General features: G+C 40.7%; 1 protein-coding gene across 1 annotated transcript in view; it reads left to right on the top strand.

The window, feature by feature from the left end:
* LOC126223750 (uncharacterized) overlaps positions 1-14466 on the top strand; it is a 504566-nt gene that overhangs the window by 309635 nt on the left and 180465 nt on the right. The window lies entirely within an intron of this gene.

The following is a 14466-nucleotide window of genomic DNA, read 5'->3' as shown; positions in this document are numbered from 1 at the left end:
GAAAAGCTAATCATTTGCATATCTTCTTCCTGTCGGTTACGTTTCGCGTCTATTGCACGTCATCTTCGTCGTGTAGCAATTTTAATGGCCAGTACGGTATTACTCAATGTGCGTGCATGCCTGTCCGTGTATGTGTGTGTGTGTGTGTGTGTGTATGTGTGACTGCATAGCGAGATAATTTCGTAAACAGAGTAAAATACTGCCGTGGCGCCCTAGATAACAGGCGCCGATGGCACCACGCGCAACGTGTGAGTAGTTGGGTGTCGCGAGCGTCGCTCCTACGGAATGGACGCCACGGGAAATCTGAGTTCCGCAACTCCGCAGCCAGACCAGCAGGCGACGACAACATGGTTCTGACCGGGTCTGCATGCAGAGAGCTTTGAAATAACCCGTCTTTTTCTGCATCCACTGTGTCACGTGCCGAAATTAGGCCCGTATGTATACTACCGCGATGCGGCTATTTAGGCCGGCGCGCGAGCTTAGCAAGTCAGTTCCATCCCAGCGAGCAAATGACAAAAGATTTCAGCAACGCCTCGCTGTGGACTGCGTCATTATTTTCCAGGACAGCATGTCCCCTCCTCCGTTCGTACTCTGAGCGTGACTAATGTTACTGGGACTTACTATAATTTCTACTTTTTTGACTTCAGCGACAAAATAGTGCCAAGAGCAGAAGTTTGCTATGTGATTCTAACCTTCCCGGCCTTAGAAATTTGTTCGTCGTCGGAATTCCTTCTGTGCTATATGACCGTTTTTTGATTCTGGAACATATTTTGGTATTCGAAAGCTATTGTTTATTTTTTACTTGCGGGTGAACTCTGTTTAATTTAGGACTTCAAGGAATTTTATCATGATGAAAACGATACCTTGATCTATGTGATAAATATCTGTTTGGATCAGAAATAAACATTTACCATGCAACTGAAGCAGCTTTTTTTTTAATCATGTTACAATTGTACACCTGTGAATGGCCTCCATACAAAATTTGCCAAGAAGGAACTTTACTTCCGTAATACACTGAAGACTTCCTTAGAGTTGTGTTTGAGAAATAAACTTGTTATATGGTGACTACCTGTCTCTCTAGTTGATATATCCTTGGAAGTGGACATATCACGCACGAAAAGAGGGGAACGAGAGGTGGTAACGCTATTCATAATAAACGTTAGTGTGAATAAAAGACAAATTTTTGTTTCCAGCTGCACAAGTACTCCTGGAGCTATTCATTTATTGTAAACAGGGTTTCTAACATAATGTAAAATTAATGTAATGTAACATACCTTCGCTGAAGTTTCCGTGGGGTCGTTCTGTTAGCTATTTCCGGCATCTAGTGGAAAGGAGCTTTTCTCCAGTCTAGAAAGGTAAATTTTTCCACAGTCCATAGAAGTGGTTCGTTATCGAAACGTACCATGCCAGCTTGACGGATTCTGAGTTTCCGATGAAATCCGGTGTTTTCCAGCACACGCTGTGAAATACCATCTAAAAGTCCTGGCAGAAAGCAGTTGAGGAGTTCACCGACAGTCGTCGAGGTTGTAGGAGAAATGTGTCTTCTGGCATGGAGATGGTGTTTTGAAATGTTTAACATTTCTGAAGTTAATTAGACTTTTTCCAATAAGGAATACCCACTAAAATTAGAAAGTGAGTTCTGGTTATTCACTTTCCTGTTATCCAGGCTATTCCATCTTAGTGAGTGTGCACCTGGCGAGATTTCGTATCAGAGCCTTAGGGCTGTTGGAGGTGCTGCTTCACAAGAGTGACGAACTTGGCGGAATGAGATTCAAGCCATAAAAATTATGTTTGTTCTACTGGAACCTTGAGGAGTGGTATTTTAATGTGACTTCTTCACTATTGACTTTTAGCTGTTACTCTGTTTTCCTATTGGTGGGATTATCGGCATAAGGTGCTAGAAAAGAGCTGGTGGCTCTGAAACGACAGAACTATAAAATTTCCAGTTTATTGGTAGGATTCTGAAATGCGGCTAGAAGCATTTAAACATAGACAGGATATTAATTATTGACTGTGGAATGGTGGCAACTTCCAACCCAGTCTCGTAGATAAAAGGTGAAGCTGGCATCTTTTATTGATAATGGTTTCTATAGTTTTAACAGGGCAGAAATTTGGCCCGGGTCCCCAAATAAGCCTTTAACAGTTCGTCTTTTGAGCGTAGTCTGTCTCATACACCATGGACGTTTGGGTTCTAGGAGAGCCTGCAAGAGAGACAATGAACGACGCCATGGAACCTACAACAAAGGATACTGGATTTCTGTACTTGAAAGATTCGAGAAGAAGATGCTAGCCATTGTCTTCATAGCTTTTAGCAATTAGTTTGAAGATCAACACGTTTCAGTGTAAGTAATCACCGCTCACACAGTAGGCTTAGACCTATTTTAACTGGCCGAAAACTGCCTGCAAGGTGGTACAAGTAGTACAAGGAGCCGGGCATCGCGATACATGTGATCTGCATGTGAGCAATACTTCCTGTACCGATCGCTTACCAGACCTCCCTACCCAAAGAAAAGTCTGTCGAGGCAAAGGAATCGAATCCAATCGAACACGTGTCCATCCGCACCGAAGACAGCGAACCATTCGGGAAACTTGTACGAAAGCGGCTATGAACCAATATACTACATGATCCGTTTTATTTATTTATTTATTTTTTTTTGCTTTCAGCCTGTTACGATAACACTGAACATCAAATTTGAAGTGACAGTGTGTAAATTCATGATTTAGAGTTAGTTATGTTGATTTTAGTATAAAATGATAGAAAATCATCATCTACATAAGTAAGTAGCTGTAGTTTCTTAAAAAGAGTAATCCACATTTTTGTATAAATAACTCATTAACCAATAATGCATTCATGTTCCACGATTCAGCATAACAAATTTTAAGTGAATAATTACTTGAATTATGAGTTTTGCATTTATAAATTTAAGTGCTATTCTGGAAGTTTAAAAGTGAAATATTAAGAAAAATGAAGATAATATAACATGAATGAAAATCCTTTGTAAGTCTGCTTTGTACCAGAACTATGTAAAAACAAAATAAGATACATAAATTAACTGGTCACAAACGTATATGAAGAATTACAAATGTTAAATGTCCATGTGTACACTATACAAAATTACATACTTTGTTCAGAGATAAATTCAGAAGATGACCGTCTTCGCTTGGCTTAACGTTTATACACCTACTCGGTAACATTGCTTACGACAGTCCAGCAGTATCCTGCTAAAATAGTAAGGCTCCACTTTCCGTCATACATCTTCTCAATTGTGGAAATATCTTGATGAAATCGCTCCCCATGTTCATTAGTTACTGCACCACAATCTTGGGGGAAGAAGTCAAGATGACTATGTAAGAAATGTATTTTCAATGACATCTTGCTACCAAGTTTTTCATAAGATGACAATATGTTATCTACAATCTCCTTGTAATTTATTGCTCGTTTGTTCCCTAAGAACTGTAAACAGACTGTCTTAGAACATTCCCATGCATGCTTCTCATCTCGTTGTATGATTCCGTCAAAAGTATGGTCTCCAAAAATCTCTCGAATCTGTGGGCCTACAAATATGCCCTCCTTTACTTTTGCATCACTTAAGTAAGGGAATTTTTGCCTTAAGTACTTAAACGCGTCACATCTTTGTTCATTTTCTTAACAAAGTTCCTCATGAAACCCATCTTGATGTGTAAGGGTGGTAGCAGAATCTTTTACGGTCTCCTAGAGGTTCACTCTTAATGTTCTTTATACATAGTTGAAGCGATTTTCAGGTAGGCCATTCATGTTTAATGTAATGAGATGCACGAGCTCCGCTAGCCCATTCACAGAGAAAGCAGCAGTATTCAGTGCACTCTAAATGCATACCTAATAGCAGTGCAACCACTTTCAAGTCACCACAAATCTGCCATTGAGAGTCATTATACTTGATAGCATCTACTAAAATTTTCATGCTTTGGTATCGCTTTTTCATATGCACACTAAGCCCAACTGGAATAGAAGGAAACTCATTACCGATATGTAAATGTACTGCTTGGACAAACCATTATAATATTTGATTTTAAACTTAACATAAGAATCCGTATATAATTCTCCCTCCGCAATGAAACAACGTAAGATGAAAACTAGAGCTAATTTTGAATTGTCTTTGTGATATTCGCGATCGGCATATTAGAAGTGATAGGAATTGGCTATTTTCATTCGATTTACATTTTCATTGCTGCATAGTGTAATCGATAGTAGAAATAAGGAGGAAAAACTACGCATCACAGTCACCTGCGTACATCGACCTTTCTAAAGCCCTTTTAAGTCCAAGTGCCGCGTTGCGGTCTGCGATTTATGGCGGCAAATAAAACAATGGGGCCGCCGTATCACAGGCGGCCTACCGCGTTGGCTGATGTCAGCAGGACCTCGCTGCCGCCGAATCTCGGCAGAGCCTGTTAAAACACGAAGAAAAAACGACGAGATGAAATATGGCCGCCTCAGACCTCGCAATATGCGTGCACGTTGCGGCAAGGCGACTTCGGACTATCTCGAGGGCTGTCTCTCGTGGAGTAATTTATTAGCTTCGCTGCGGCGGCTAACCGAGATGGCAAAACGTGTATTTTAAAACAGCCATTACTGCCATGATTCCTTCAAATTTTCTCAGGATAGATGTTTGTCAATCAATCCGCTTACAAAATTGTCCTCTGTCTTGTTCGATTTAGGTTACTTCGCATGAATTTCATTTTCTCAAGAAATTAAGTGTCCTTCCTACGAGATTTTTTTGTCGAAGCCATAATCATCGTTCAATCATTTTGCTGTTTGGGTCACCTCCAGGATTGGACGACCGTAACGATGTGGTCACTGTGGACCATGTAAGAGTCATTACATGAATTCTGAGTAAACCTCACCAAAGATGGCGGTCGAAATATAAGAAGCCACACTCGCCCTTCCAACGGCCTTGTCAAAGGAAAGCGGAGAAAAGGTCAGAGGTTGGGGGAATCCCATCTTCCTTGGGGTGGGAATCTGCCGTTAAACAGCGGACGAGCCTCCATAGGTCAACGGAATGAGGACGCAGAGTTCAATGAAAACCACCACATTAAAGACATACACTCCTGGTAATGGAAAAAATAACACATTGACACCGGTGTCTCAGACCCACCATACTTGCTCCGGACACTGCGAGAGGGCTGTACAAGCAATGATCAAACGCACGGCACAACGGACACACCAGGAACCGCGGTGTTGGCCGTCGAATGGCGCTAGCTGCGCAGCATTTGTGCACCGCCGCCGTCAGTGTCAGCCAGTTTGCCGTGGCATACGGAGCTCCATCGCAGTCTTTAACACTGGTAGCATGCCGCGACAGCGTGGACGTGAACCGTATGTGCAGTTGACGGACTTTGAGCGAGGGCGTATAGTGGGCATGCGGGAGGCCGGGTGGACGTACCGCCGAATTGCTCAACACGTGGGGCGTGAGGTCTCCACAGTACATAGACCAACATTCATTATTACAATAATAAAAATAATTTATTTATTTTTAGCACTACTAGCAGTTGTTAAAATCACCAACATTAACCAGGGACCTATTCGTAAAATAAGATAATTTACTAATGGTGGTCGGCGGAAGGTGCACGTGCCCGTCGACCTGGGACCGGACCGCAGCGACGCACGGATGCACGCCAAGACCGTAGGATCCTACGCAGTGCCGTAGGGGACCGCACCGCCACTTCCCAGCAAATTAGGGACACTGTTGCTCCTGGGGTATCGGCCAGGAGCATTCGCAACCGTCTCCATGAAGCTGGGCTACGGTCCCGCACACCGTTAGGCCGTCTTCCGCTCACGCCCCAACATCGTGCAGCCCGCCTCCAGTGGTGTCGCGACAGGCGTGAATGGAGGGACGAATGGAGACGTGTCGTCTTCAGCGATGAGAGTCGCGTCTGCCTTGGTGCCAATGATGGTCGTATGCGTGTTTGGCGCCGTGCAGGTGAGCGCCACAATCAGGACTGCATACGACCAAGGCACACAGGGCCAACACCCGGCATCATGGTGTGGGGAGCGATCTCCTACACTGGCCGTACACCACTGGTGAACGTCGAGGGGACACTGAATAGTGCACGGTACATCAAAACCGTCATCGAACCCATCGTTCTACCATTCCTAGACCGGCAAGGGAACTTGCTGTTCCAACAGGACAATGCACGTCCGCATGTATCCCGTGCCACCCAACGTGCTCTAGAAGGTGTAAGTCAACTACCCTGGCCAGCAAGATCTCCGGATCTGTCCCCCATTGAGCATGTTTGGGACTGGATGAAGCGTCGTCTCACGCGGTCTGCACGTCCAGCACGAACGCTGGTCCAACTGAGGCGCCAGGCGGAAATGGCATGGCAAGCCGTTCCACAGGACTACATCCAGCATCTCTACGATCGTCTCCATGGGAGAATAGCAGCCTGCATTGCTGCGAAAGGTGGATATACACTGTACTAGTGCCGACATTGTGCATGCTCTGTAGCCTGTGTCTATGTGCCTGTGGTTCTGTCAGTGTGATCATGTGATGTATCTGACCCCAGGAATGTGTCAATAAAGTTTCCCCTTCCTGGGACAATGAATTCACGGTGTTCTTATTTCAATTTCCAGGAGTGTACAATGCGTATTCACAGGATATGTGGTGTGGAGTGTAAAAACTTCGTAATGATGCGACCATCACAAAATTTTTCTGAATTTCTCTCTCCTTCGGCTTCCCTGGTGGTGGGGGAATTGCCAAGAGGAAAGGTAAACAGGAGGAAACGATTGAATAACCAACAAAAGGCTGTCATTCTACAAGCCAGTGTACGGAATATCACATGCTTGTATTTGTTAGTGAAGCTGCAAAGGGTGGAAAGGAAGGTATAGATATAGAGGAGGGGGAGGGGGGGAGGGGGGGCAGACGAGTAAAAGGTCAGATCAGCAGCAGCAGAAAGTGGGGTAACGGGTGTAGGATTGGATATGAATGGGAAGATGGGGCAAAGAGTGTGCCACTGTGAACACTCCGGTGATATCCTCCTCAGAATCGACAAAAAACCAGGACCAACAAAAATAATTTTGGTGTACATGCTCACGTGGCAGTCAGAAGACGAAGACAGAGAAGAAGTATATGAATGCGTTTAACGGTTAATATGGATGTACGGTGAATTAAAAATCCAATAAACTTCTGAAATTCGAACTTTGCATTATGGGAAGGATTAGAATATGTAGTAGGTATAAGAGACGAATGAGAGAATAGCTGAGCTCCACAACAAATTTCGGCTACTAACAGAGGAGTCAATACATTACTCAAAAGCAAGAGAGGAAGGTTGTATTATTGGGAACCATCTGGAGGCATTGTAGGATGTCACCTGGATTAGATCATAGTGTGACAGAGATCTCTAAATGATACGGTGTACTGTAAGCTGTACACTGGAGATGATACAGATTCAGATCACAATTTAGTAACGATGAAGAGTAAATTGAAGTTTAAGACAAACTTCCTCAAAAACGATTGTGGAAGGAAATGCGATGCTGAACTACAGGGGACTGATGCTGTGTGATGTATAAGGCTGTAGACAGTGAAATAATGAATACCACAGTAGGCAGCTCATTTGAAGAAGAATGGACATCTCTAGAAACGTAAATCACGCAGGCTGGCCAGATACCTTGCTTAACGGAAGAAATACTTCAGTTGATCGAAAAAAGAAGGAAGTACAAAAATGCTTACGAAAAGACAGGGAGACAAAAATTTAAACCCTTAGAAATGAAATAAATGGGAAGTGATGGAAAGATAAGCTGATAAGGCCCGGGAAAAACGTGAAAGTATCGAAAAAGAAAGATCATCAGAAGGACAGCTTCAGCATCTAGAAGAATGAAAACAGCCTTCCGTTAAATTGAAAACAAGTGCGTCAAGACTGCAAGAGGAAGTCCACTATTGTACGCGGATTAATGAATGGGTAGCAGAAAGAAGCCTTTAAGAGGGAGAAATTTTAATGTAACAGAAGGCGAAATGTGTGTCGATATAGAACACAGAGGGAACTATGTATTAGTCAGAGTTTACCATAGCTTCTGAAGGAAGACTTAAGGAAAGTCAGAGCCAAGGTCTAACCACCTTCTTATGATTTGTAGCTCTAGAAGAAGCATTCGAATCTTTGAAACGGCGGAAAATGTTCGAAATTCTTAGAAAAATAGATGTAATCTCCAGGGAAAAATGGGTAATGTACTAGATTTATAAGAACTAAGAGGTAGAAATACGAATGAAAGCCTGTCTGTTGCCCACACTGTTCTATCACAAGAAAAACGGGCATTCCTGGACGAATGTAGTTTAACAATGTCAAAGATCGGTCTTAATTTACCGAAGAAATATCTAAGAATGTACAGTTGGAGTACAACATTGAAAGGAAGTTAATCATAGAATACGGGAAATTTGGAATAAAAGAATATCGAAGTATATATGAAGAAACTTAGATGGTCCGAAAATGGGGAGATTCTACGCAGAATCAGCTTCGAAAGGGACATATGAAGAATAATGACAAGAAAAAGGAATAGTGTGATAGGACACTTGTAGGTTGAGACGTAAGGGGTAAAACTTAAGGGGGGGGGGGGGGGGGGGGGCAGTGAATGGAACATATACATCAAATATATCAGGACGTGGCTGTAGGTGCTCCTCAGGTATTATGAGCAGAAGTCGTGATGGGCCGCAACAAATAAGTCAGAAGACAGACTACCAAAGCTGAGAAACGGCAACGCAGGAAGACTTTGACAAAATTTGGATTTGCTGTAGTGAATGTCATGTCTTTTCATTTATGGATAACCCTGTATTATGAGAGCACAAGGTTAATAGTGAAAATGTTGAGAACATCGCATCGGTTAAATATCATCTTAATACTAAGAAGTCAAGTGTCATTGGTCGATCACGTAAAACCGGGATTATTGAAGAACAATACATGGATTAGTTTGAAGAGTTATACGAAATTGAAGTGAATTTGTGAAGGAAATCTCATACAAGGCGCTAGAGCGTCCATTTCCATTTACTGCAATGACTGGTTCTGTTATCAAGTAGGCATGGCAACATATATAGAATAAATTTAGACATGTGCAGGTAGGTCGTAAACGATCGATATATTCAATACGAAAGTGTGGTAGTGATGCACATAGTATGTAAACGAGAAAATCTGGAGAATAGTTCTGGCGATATCCTGATGCCCAAAGTTAGAGAACTTGCTTTCGAGGGAGACATTATTTTGCCATCATCATATGTTTCCCAGAGAGACGACGAGAATAAAACGAAAGAGATTACGGCGTATACAGAGACATTTAACAACTTTTTTCTTTGTTAAATAGGTGAATGCCACTAGAAAGATTATCAGTAACGTTGGTATGACGTATTCTTTTCGATGCTCTGTCTGTGATATATATGTAGATGTAGAGCATTTTTCCCCTCAGGCAAGTGAAGCTGGAATGGCAGTAATCTTCTTTGAGCTGCTCCTGTTCGTTTTTGTGTGTGTTTGTGTCCTGCCACTCGTAACGAGCTTCCGGCTGATGGTATGTTTGTTCTGTATCACGCTGACAACTGTTTGGTTTCCCAGCAAGCTAATGGGCTACCAGAGCCAGACCATGTTTCACAATCATCGTGCCAACAAAGGACATTGCCAGTTACATTACCACGAATTAATTGTTGTGTCTCTTTTAAAACTGATGGTCGGCCAGTGATCTCTAGCTCTTCCCCGACAATATTGAGCTCTGACATCGTAATTAATGTTCACGGACTATAACCTTGGCATTCTAAAACAATACTCCCTCTATAGATAACGATGCGGCGTTTATTTCTTTACTTGGTATTTAGCTTCAACAGATTAAGGCTTTACGGGCCTTTCTTAAATCTCACAAGGAATGACACAAACAAAAAACATTACATAAAAATCATAATAATATTATGCATAGTTAATAAAAAGTAAGAATCTGCAATAATAATAATAACAATACCACCAACACACAATAATAAAATAATGGAGCCATTTATAATGATATTGCTTAGTTTAGCTTTTTTGAAACCTTATTTGGTATTAAAAGAAATGGAAAGGATAATGAAAGAGGAGAGGATTGAAAATAAATTGATATTGGCTGCTAGAAAAAGAGAGAGTTTTAACAGAGAACTCTGTAGACACGGGGAGGAAAATGCGGCGGTGGAGGAAGGGTTCAGGAAAATGAACTGCTAAACGAGATATAAGATGGGCCACTAGTTGTTCTTTGGAGTTTGAAAGGATTTTAATTTCTGTAGTATTTTAATGTAGGTCGTTCCGAAATCGGGTTCCTGACGCAGAAAATTATTTACAGAAAATAGCAGTGTTGTGTGGCGGTGCAGAATGGATTTTACTTCGTTGAGAACCAGTATTTCTGCTATATTGTTGAGATAGTAAGCGTTGAACACAAATAGAAACACGTGCAATGACTGAGACGACGATCAGCAAACATAGGGTATGATAGTCTCCACGCTTATCGGTACGTAGCCATGATACCTGATCATTAGCGAGTGACATGGTCGAAATAGTGTATATAGTAAGCGTATCGCACACAAGCATTCATGGCCGGCTGCATGTGACGTGAGCTCTCATATGAAAGTGTTACGGTAACACATGTGAATCACATACACTAAGTAACTACATTTAACTGCATGCTAGGAAAGGACAGGAGACAGCAGCCTTCTAAATTTAGGATGTATAGCCGGAAGTGACAACCATGATCACGTGACCTGAAGTGTAACTTTCTTTGATCTGTAGACTGCATAACCACAACTGTTCAGTCTTTCATGGTAGCGGAAAATGTCAACGTGTCTCCTAAGTGCTAATCATCCTTCAGCTATTAGGGAAGAAAGTGAAACCAACAAACAAACGCTTTGGCTTGTGGTTACTATTGGAGTGGTCTGGACAATCTTCTTACAGACATTGGTAACATAAATTACTTGAAGTCGAACAGCCTTTCGCAACAACGATATTAGTGTTACAGTAAATATCACTGTTCCATTGGCAATAAAGTGCTCATACCACATAAGGTATACATTTTACAACCTAGGTTTTCTTCGAATGATCGTTCCTATCATATCCGTGAATATTGGCCGTTCGGTGTAGTACATACTGTATAACTAATTTATATGTCAAACTAAAAGCCCAGGATTGAACAAAGATATTGGTAATCCTCTTCCTGATTTTATATAGTGCACTGACATAAATCGAAGAGACATTTTTGATATTCCCTAGCAAAGAACATCGAGTTATCAGATTAGAAGCTACGGTTTACAACCATCGAAAGGCGGGACTTTGTTTCTTATAAGACGGTCTAAGTATATTAAATGCCAAAAAACCGTATCTACAGTATGTTCCACTGCCATCTGTGCCAATGACTTCTACCTAGTGTATGTTAACTGGTATAGAAGCAAAACGTAGTAAGCAAGAATGCAAAACGATTATAAACTACGTTCTTCTTGCCTGTAGCTTTAATTAACTTAAGTGCGGATCGTTAACACAGAATACAATGAATAAAACATAGACATTACATGTAGGAGTTATATTAAAGCTTAAAAACGTATTTTCTTGAACATATGTCCTTGTTCTCCACAATACTGTGGGATAAAGATATTCCCAGATAAGGTTTTGTTCCCACGAATAATATTTTTCTATAGATCTTAGGAAAAGAACAAATGTATCAGACAGATTGGAAACATTCCCTATAGAAGAAACTACTCACTTAAGTTCAATTAATGTTCTAATGGTACAAAAAAAGAAAACGAAATGGAAAAGGTCGAAGCAAAAAGTATTTGCCACCGGGACAGAACATAAACTGTTACTGGAAAAGTAGAGGGCCATTGAAGATGTGAAATAAAAGCTGACAAATTACTTTAAACCATTCGTATGAAGAAACTGAATATGAATGGGGACTACAAGATATAATGGTTTACTGTGAACAGGAACAGAAAGTTGTCATATACTGGGCTGCGCCTCACAGCAGATCCCAACTCTGCCCACCACAGTAACCAAGTACAATAAAGTTTCTCACTCCTTTCACCATAAGACACCAATCATACCATCGTTTTTAGAATTAATAGCCTCGCACTCAGTATAACAGTCACGATAAAATTTAATGGAATCCTGACAGCGAGTGAACATACCAGAAGGCCATGAAAAGGCCATTGTGACCACTGCTTGGTTTCATCAGCAACAGTTTTTTACAATATTACTCGATACCCAAAAAACCTTCATGTTAACCGACTCCGGCAGGAGAAGCTTACAAACGTATGTTGTTGTAGACAGACTTGGGGTAGTTCTGACTCCTAAATATTGCAACCCACCTCAAAAGCCGTTACTGCACATAACCTTGAACAGGCCGCAATCATCTGTAACTGAAAACAGGGTTGCCAATCAGTATCATCTATTTTATTTTTTAATGTAGAAAATTATGCAATATCTACTTTTCACATAAAACAGAACGTTACTGAAATACTTGTAAAATCTCCAGGTGATGTTATTTATTCCATGGAGCACCAATAAATTATACTTAGATTGAAATATCGACTCCACGTGTTTTAGGCACAGAGATGCCATTGTAACACAAGACAAGCATTATTGAATACTTTAGATGCGGAAATATTTAAGGCTTCCTTGTCTGTTATAACTAAAAATTAGATTAATTACATTCATCCAGTAGCTGGTGGTAAATTACACTGTTTATTAGTTGGTATGCTTGTCTACTTGGGGCATTATTTTAGCTGTACTGTGTTTTCTACAGTTATAAGCTTGATCAGGATAGCTTTACTACATCGACTCAGTGGAGAATAAATGTGAATTTTAACTCCCTGTGAAGCATGTTATTGCTTAGACAGGAAAACAGCGTCGTGGAACGTAATCTGAGAATTCACTACTATCTTTTAGGTGCCAGTTTTACAGATGTATGCGTGCTTGTGTGCGTGCGAGCTGATGAGATATTATACATGTGAAAATACTACAAGTTAAGCCCTGTCTCTAACTTTTTTTATAGATAAATGCTTTTGAAGAAGAAACAAAAATTTAGGTACTTAAGATAATTTTGAGCACGGACAATATGGTTGCACTGGGGCTACATTATGACTGGCTGTTTCAGTTTAATATCCGCTTCTTCTGGCTGTTTGGTTGTAGTACTTCACTGTTACTTTCCAGAGAGAAGAGGGGATGGGGCGGGGGAGACAGGGAAGGGATGAGGTATGTCATGTTATGATGTTGATAATGGTGTCATAGGTACGGATGTTTTAAAGCAATCTGGCTCTGTATATAGGGAACCTGTACTACAAATTGCACATGATGTCACCGAAAGCGGAAGCTTCAGTACCCCATTTTAGTGCGAAGTGGGACAGGATTTCCGTGGATATCCTAGTGAGATCCATTTAAACCTTTTTCTGTCGTGGGTGCTACCTTAGGCTGTGAGTGCTTCTAAGTCAAAGTTATGTGGGTAGTACAATGCTAAAGCATCCTTTCAACAGCACTATCAGCCCATGGCCTATGGCGATGAGAGAGTCTGTTTTACACGTACAAGAGGTACATGTTGTAAGTACTGAGAACATTCAAAATAAAGAAATAACAGACGTGAATGAACAGGATTATTTGGAGGCTGTTAGTTATGTGCTCCAATGTAAATGTTATTTCTAGAGTATGATTTTTACTTAAAATAAACATTCCCTCTACCAATTAACATGGAGATTCTCAAGAAACATTTCTTCTTTGTTCGTGTATAACAAGAAGGTAATTATTATTCAAGGTTCTTATCATGAACACATGAAACTCAGGATAATATGTCCATGAAACTACTGTGTGAATTACTATATAATGCTCCGTTTTGAATTTATTTTTCTTGAAGTCGAATAGCCTTTTGCAGAAACGATTTTCTTGTTAGTGTAAATATCACTTTTCCATTTAAATTAACGAACCAACTGAATAGAAACAAGAAAAACGGCTCATTTATAAAATATCAAGCATGGCGTAAGAAATAAGTGATGCAGCATTTTTAAGGAAATTAAAAGGGGATACCTAACGTCTCGAGTTTCATAGGCAAAGATGACTGCTAATAAACAGAATACAAATGAAGCTGGGTATGAAAATGCCAGTTCTTTGGACATCAAATTATATTCAGTGGTGTAATGTTGCTGACAAGAGAATATTAATGTAAAAAGGTACAATGAAATAATTAATTACTTTATTGTGTCAATATTATTCTTAGCTGAGTATGGAAATACATGTGTGGAACAGCAGGGCAGCTTTGATTTTGCTACTTATCATCATTAATACTCTGATCGATAAGTTCTTGTTATGATATTAGAAGAAGAATTTAAGAACTATGTTAACAACATTATTACTAAACGGAGAGTTATTTAAACAGAGGTGCTAACTGTGGTTCATAATTTTATAATTTTTCTACGTGTCGACTTTTATTGTGTTCTGTGGGGATTGCATTGTAGAGAGAGCACATGG

This window comes from Schistocerca nitens, chromosome 1 (assembly GCF_023898315.1).
Source record: "Schistocerca nitens isolate TAMUIC-IGC-003100 chromosome 1, iqSchNite1.1, whole genome shotgun sequence".
Taxonomy (NCBI): Eukaryota; Metazoa; Arthropoda; class Insecta; order Orthoptera; family Acrididae; genus Schistocerca; species Schistocerca nitens.
Note: the sequence above shows the minus strand (reverse complement) of the source record. Positions and strands in the feature narration are given on the sequence as shown.